Source organism: Ailuropoda melanoleuca, chromosome 5, assembly GCF_002007445.2.
Source record: "Ailuropoda melanoleuca isolate Jingjing chromosome 5, ASM200744v2, whole genome shotgun sequence".
Lineage (NCBI taxonomy): Eukaryota > Metazoa > Chordata > Mammalia > Carnivora > Ursidae > Ailuropoda > Ailuropoda melanoleuca.
The window spans coordinates 78345430-78352767 of NC_048222.1; the positions used below are offsets into that span (position 1 = coordinate 78345430).

Here is a 7338-nt window from a genome sequence, read left to right on the forward strand (position 1 = left end):
TCCCTAACTCTTTCATTAACCTAGGGAGGCCTCTGGGCTCTGACTGAGTTCTTCCTCTCTGCACTGCAGCCTGGAAACTTTCCTCAGTCCAGGGAAATTGTCAGTCTCATCTATCTTTCCCCCTACCATCTCAGGGACCACTGTCTTGTGCTGCCTGGTTTCCAATGTCTGAAAAACATTGTTTCATATATTTTGTCCAATTTTTTAGTTGTTTCAAGGCAGAAGGATAAATCTGATATGTATTACTCCATCTTGACCAAAGTGGAAGTCTTCACTATTTCATTAGCTCTCCAATGTCTTTATGGATATATTTTTATGGAACTATTCTAATTGTTTCCAATGGGAAGGTTCACCCTGGCTTTAAGTCCCTTGTTTCACTCACCATGATACTAATCTCCCCTTGTTCTTCTTATTAAATGTAACTTCCTGGTTTCTGCCATGGCTTAAACACATTAATTCTCCTAAACTAGCTTTTATCTATTTATTTCTTTCTAAGTTCTATAGGCAAGAACTTTATCAATCCCATGGTTTCTCTCTCTGACAGCTCTTAGCCCTTGGTATCTATGAAAACGGCAATCACATTTAACCTCTTAAACTCCAACCTCTGATTTTTGCATAGTCTCACTTTTCCCTATACTATCAAACTACCTTTTAAACATAAGGGATTTGGGGGCACTCAGGTGGCTCAGTCGGTTAAGTGTCTGCCTTCAGCTCAGGTCCTGATCTCAGGGACCTGGAATAGAGCCCCACGTGGGGCTCTCTGCTCAGCAGGGAGCCTGCTTCTCCCTCTCCCTCTGTGCTATCTCTCTCAAATAAATAAATAAAACCTTTTTTAAAAATGTGGGAGTTTTTTAGGGAGGGAGGGGCAGAGGGAGAGGAAGAAAGAGAATCTTCAGTAGGCTTCATGCCCAGCATGGAGCCCAACATAGAGCTTGATCTCATAACCCTGAGATCATAACCTGAACTGAAATCAAGAGTTGAACACTTAACTAAGCCAAGCAGGCACCCTTAAACATGTTTTATTAAAAGAATTTGTGGGGAGGGTCCTCGGCTAAAGCCAAAAGCGGATCAAAGTGGTGGGACTCGCGCCGCGGCCGCGGAGACGAGAAGGCCGTCCTCACGCCTCCTCCCGATCCGGGTCGGTGCTCGCCCTCGCTCTCCTCTCCGCGTCCCCATGGAGAAGACGGAGCTAATCCAGAAGGCGAAGCTGGGCCAAACAAGCCGAGCGTTACGACGACATGGCCACCTGCGTGAAGGCCGTGACCGAGCAGGGCGCCGAGCTGTCCAACGAGGAGCGCAACCTGCTCTCGGTGGCCTACAGGAACGTGGTCGGGGGCCGCAGGTCCGCCTGGAGGGTCATCTCGAGAATCGAGCAGAAAACCGACACCTCGGACAAGAAGTTGCAGCTGATTAAGGACTATCAGGAGAAAGTGGAGTCTGAGCTGAGGTCCATCTGCACCACGGTGCTGGAATTGTTGGATAAGTATTTAATAGCCAATGCAACTAATCCAGAGAGTAAGGTCTTCTATCTGAAAATGAAGGGAGATTACTTCCAGTACCTTGCTGAAGTTGCATGTGGTGATGATCGAAAACATACGATAGATAATTCCCAAGGAGCTTACCAAGAGGCTTTTGATATCAGCAAGAAAGAGATGCAACCCACACACCCAATCCGCCTGGGGCTAGCTCTTAACTTTTCTGTATTTTACTATGAGATCCTTAATAACCCAGAGCTTGCCTGCACACTGGCTAAAACAGCTTTTGACGAGACCATTGCAGAACTTGATACACTGAATGAAGATTCATACAAAGACTGCGCCCTCATCATGCAGTTGCTTAGAGACAACCTAACATTATGGACATCAGACAGTGCAGGAGAAGAATGTGATGTGGCAGAAGGGGCAGAAAACTAAATGCAAACAGGGTGGTCATCCTTCTTCCCCTCAAGAAACCTTTTTACTCATCTCCATTCCTTACTCCATTTGGATTTCCTAAAGCAAAGAAACCCATTCATGTGTATGGAATCAACTGTTTATAGTCTTTTCACCTTGCAGCTTTGGGAAAACTCCATTCCTTGATTTGTGTTTGTCTTGGCCTTCCTGGTGTGCAGTTACTGCTGTAGAAAAGTATTAATAGCTTCATTTCATATAAACAAAAGTAACTTCCAAACACTTATGTAAAGGACTAAAAATGTATCTGGTATTGAAGTAATCTGAACCAGTTCTGCAAGTGACTGTGTTTTGTATTACTTTTGAAAATGTAGTCATTACAATTTACAAAGTGTTCTACATAACTTCTTAATTTCTACATTCCCTCCCTTACTCTTCTTCGGGGGTTTCCTTTCAGTAAGCAACTTTTCCATGCTCTTAATGTATTCCTTTTTGATAGGAATCCAGAAGTATTAGAGAATGGAAAAGCATTTGGCATTTCTGCGCTGGGGGTCACAAATTGAAATGCCTCCCGTATCATATATGATGGAGGTCTTGTGTATCTGTGACAATAGGAAGTTTCTTTATTCATTCTTCATTTGCTGCTGTTTAAGTTGACAATTTCCCTTCCCAATAAAAATTCATTTACACCCCAAATAAATAAATAAATAAATAAAATAATTTGTTATATCAATCTAATTTCTTTATGTGACATATCTGATTTTTATCTACTTTTCTTCTCATCCAATTCTATATCCCTATTATTATAAGTATTATTAACCCTGTAACCTGAATTACCATCACAAAATCGTAGGAAATCCCCTAATTCCCAATTCCATGACACCATACCCACAAATGGAGTGAGAGAATAAAATGTATCACTTTACTAATATTAAATAACAGTTTGAGAGCATCCCTTAATGCATAAATCATGATTGCTCATTTGAGACTTCATATGATTTACAGTTATTGTAAAAGTTTTAGTTACCAATGTGATTCTTCTTCCCAATTCTCAGTCCCATAGTGCTTTGATAGCAGTCCCCTCAGTCTGTTAAATTCTTTCCTCAAATAATAGCTCTTGTATGAGGCAAAAGAGAACCATGACTCCAGTTCTGAACTAGCATTCTTCGTAACTACATATGCCTCCTAGAACAGTAAAACATGTATATTTATATCTGCGAGGATATTTGAAAAAAAGGAACACTGTAATCCATGTTGGGACTTTGGCTAAGCCACTTTTTATATATCTATATCTTACTGAGTTCATTTGAACCACATTAGGGAAGATTATTTTTTACCTAATTAATAGGCCTAAATAGTCTGCCTCAAGACTCCCTTTATCTGGGCGCCATCTTGGTTGCTACTTTGCCTTCCAAGAGACAGAGGAGATCATCAGGTATTGTATTCTTGAAAGTGAGAGGAGTTACCAAGCCATATTAGTTAGCCAAATTAGAGAAGAACTACAAAGAAAACAATCCAAAGAGGGGAAATGGACTCAAGAAAAACAAGGGAGCAATTCGAAGTAGGAGGAATTTTTGACTCCTTCATCTTCCCCCTCTGAAAGCATCAAGTTCTAACTCAAAGGCTCAAATGTGTCCCTATGCTCCTGATGAGGTTTCTAGCTTTCAGTAAGAGAAGAAGGGTAGATAGCCAAAATATAGAAACAACCATAAGTATAGATGAATGGGTATGGAAAAGATGTGGTGTACACACACACACACACACACACACACACAGGATATTATGCAGCAAAAAGGGATGAAATCTTGCCCCACGCAACAACATGGATGAACCTAGAGGGTGTTATGCCAAATGAAATAAGTCAGGCTGAGAAAGACAAATACCATATGGTTTCACTCATATGTGGAATCTAAAAAACAACAAATGAATAAACAAACAAAAAGCAGAATCAGACTTATAAATACAGAGAACTGATGGTTGCCAGAAGGAAGGGGTGGGGGGATGAGCAAAAAGGATGAAGTCAAGTGAGAGATACAGGCTCCAGTTATGGAATGAATTTAACTCACAGGAATAAAAGGCACAGAATAGGGAATATAGTCAATGATATTGTAATAGCATTGTACGGTGACAGATGGTAGCCACACTGTAGTGAGCATAGCATAATGTATGGAGAAGTCAAATCACTATGTTGTACATCCGAAACTAATGTAACATTGCATATCAACTATACTCAAATTAAAAAAAAATTTTTTTAAAGAGAGAGGGAAGGTAGGACAGAGGAGAAAGCCTTGAGCTCCCCCTAATGCTACTAAGGGCAATAATTTTATCTGACTCTTTTCAATACTTAGAAAATCTTCCCATGACTTATTCCCTTCTCTCTCTCCTCTTCTTCTAAGACATGGAAGAGGGACAAGTAAGGCATAGTTTTCAGAAATATTCAAGAGACTCATTTATAGTCGAAGGGAAGAAAAGAAGGAAGAAAGAAGAAAGAAAGGAAGGGAAGGGAAAGGATATAGAAAGGAAAGGAGGAGGAAGAAAAGAAATGGAAGGAAGAAGATAAGAAGAATGGAAGGATGGAAGAAAACTGACGTTCCAGGAATACCAATAATATCTCCCAAAATGCAGTAGGAGCTTTGCATACATTATGTGATTAATGCTCACTGTAATCTTGCAAAGGAAGATCCTTTATCATTTCCACATCATAGAGGAGGGAATTGTGTCCTAAACAAAGAAAATAATAATGATTATGTTGATGCCTACTTAATGTTTTCCAAAGCCAGGCAATGGCCAGAAGGTGGTGTATGGATAAGTGACTCCCTGAAAAGGCATCTGTCCATTCAGGAATGGTGGTTGAATGGTAGACTCTGAGAGGAAAAACACAGAAGACCTGAAAAAGTTGGAGGACGTGGGCCAACTTTAAAAGAGGAGGAGTGGAGAGAGGTTGCAACCACAGTAACTCTATGGACACTATGTGTGCAGGGGCCAGAGATATGATCTGAGTCAGTAGGCAGATACAGAGTACTACTGAGTGAGAGATTGGGTCAGAGGAACAAACTAGGTCTAGGGAGAGCTAGTTCTCCAGCCTTAGACTGGGAATGAGAACTGGTAACAAATGGTTACATGGATGTAACAGATGAATGGATTGATTCATTCCATTAATATTTACTGCAGGTGTAACAACATGGGCTGGGCATCATGATATAAAACGAGCTCCGGGAGTAACCTACTTAATTGGGAAATGAAATGAGGAAGAGCCTAAAATTCACCCTACTAAAGATTTAAAGCAAGTCAGAAATGAATAATATGAATCTGTATAAATCAAATTTCTTTATAGTTTTTATCCCCAAAGTCTCTCCAACTGCAGTAAATTTGTTTCTGAAGTTGAAACAGATTTGATCTCAGATATGTTTCTCCCTGACTTTTGAGGGGGATTATTTGTATAAAATTCAAAATACATATCTAAAGGATTATGTATTATAAAGCTAAACATTAATGACTTTGAGAAAAAACATCCATTATACAATTAATTCTCCCCATAATCAAATAAACTGCTAGAAGAGTTGAATGTGTGGGTCACTCATTTGTATTTAAGATGGTAATTAAAGCCATTAAGCTGATTCACTAGGTATAAAAAAGAGTGCTGGGGCACTTGGGTAGTGCAGTCATTAAGCGTCTGTCTTTGGCTCAGGGCGTGATCCCGGCGTTCCGGGATGGAGTCCCACATCGGGCTCCTCTGCTGGGAGCCTGCTTCTTCCTCTCCCACTCCCCCTGCTGTGTTCCCTCTCTCACTGGCTGTCTCTCTGTCACATAAATAAATAAAATATTTTAAAAAAAAAAGAGTGCTGTGTCGATCATCAGTGAAATCTCAGAAAAACATTCCTGTGTAATTAAAACATCCTAAATAGAAGCTAATCATCAACCTTCAGATAAAAAAAACTTGGAGTTTTGATCAAAATAAAACTGTAAATTTATTTTTTTAAGATTTTATTTATTTATTTATTTGTCAGAGAGAGAGAGAGAGAGAGCACAAGCAGGGGGAGGGAGATGCGGATTCCCCACTGAGCAAGGAGCTCAATGTGGGACTCAATCCGAGGACCCTGGGATCATGAGCTGAGCCGAAGGCAGACTCTTCACCGACTGAGCCACCAGTCATCCCAAATCTGTAAATTTAGAACAAACCTTTAAAACAAAACAAAACAAAACTACTGATAGATAAGTACCAGTCAGAAAGCTACCTGAAAACAAGCCATCAAGGCAAAATAGTAACTCAGTGAATGGATGCAAAGGAATCGGACATCAGAGCTCGCACGGAAGACAAGTGAATGTGCAAATTAATCACCCAGTCAAAACTGGCTAGTGAGCATGAGCTGCAACAAAAAATTGAATGTTTCTCTTTTGTGATGAAATAAGCCCCCACCTATTCCCTAGGAGCATTGCCAGCTGACTCCCCTTGCTACCTTTAGATAGTTTTGTGAGCCTAAGATACCAACACTTGTGAGTGCTGGAAATAAAGGGCATAAAGCAGGTTGAAGGAGGTGGCAGGATTTGTCAGCTCTAAAGATTTATCAAATGGAGTTTGAAAGAGTCAAGACTGAAAAGTGAGGTATTTAGGTCCAGCTCCAGATGTGGGTGTTTATCTTATTCTGTTGGTGCTGCTATAACAAAATGCCAGAGACGTAGTTTATACAGGTCAGAAATTTATTTTTCGCAGCTCTGGAGGCTGGAAGTCCAAGATCAGGGCGCCCGTGTGTTCGGGTTCTGGTGAAGTCTTTCTTCCCAGTTACACACTGTGGACTTCCCGCTGTGTCCTCACATAATGGAAGGGACAAGCTAGTTCTCTGGGGCATCTTTTATAAGAGAACACCTTCCATCGGTTTTTTTTTTTTTTGTTCTTTTTTTTTTTTTTTTTTTTTTTTTCCAANTTTTTTTTTTTTAGTTTCATCCAAGTTTTTATTTAAATTCCAGTTAGTTAACATACAGTGTAACGTGAGTTTCAGGTGTAGAATTTAGTGATCCATCACTTACACACAACACCCAGTGCTCATCAAAACCAGTGCCCTTCTTAATTCCCATCAGCTGTTTAACCCATACCCCCACCCACCACCCCTCTGGTAACTCTCAGTTTGTTCTCCATAGTTAAGAGTCTCTTGTGGGGGGGGCCTGGGTGGCGCAGTCATTAAGCGTCTGCCTTCGGCTCAGGGCCTGATCCCAGGGTCTTGGGATCGAGCCCCACATCAGGCTCCTCCGCTGGGAGCCTGCTTCTTCCTCTCACTCCCCCTGCTTGTGTTCCCTCTCTCGCTGGCTGTCTCTCTCTCTGTCAAATAAATAAATAAAATCTCTCTAAAAAAAAAAAAAGAGTCTCTTGTGGTTTGCCTCTCTCTTTTTTCCCCCTTATGTTCGCCTGTTTTGTTTCTTAGATTCCACATGAGTGAAATCATAAGGTATTTGC

General features: G+C 40.8%; 1 pseudogene; it reads left to right on the forward strand.

Annotated features, from left to right (window-relative positions):
- Positions 1-1041: 1041 nt before the first annotated feature.
- Positions 1042-2172, forward strand: LOC100484333 (annotated as a pseudogene).
- Positions 2173-7338: the final 5166 nt, after the last annotated feature.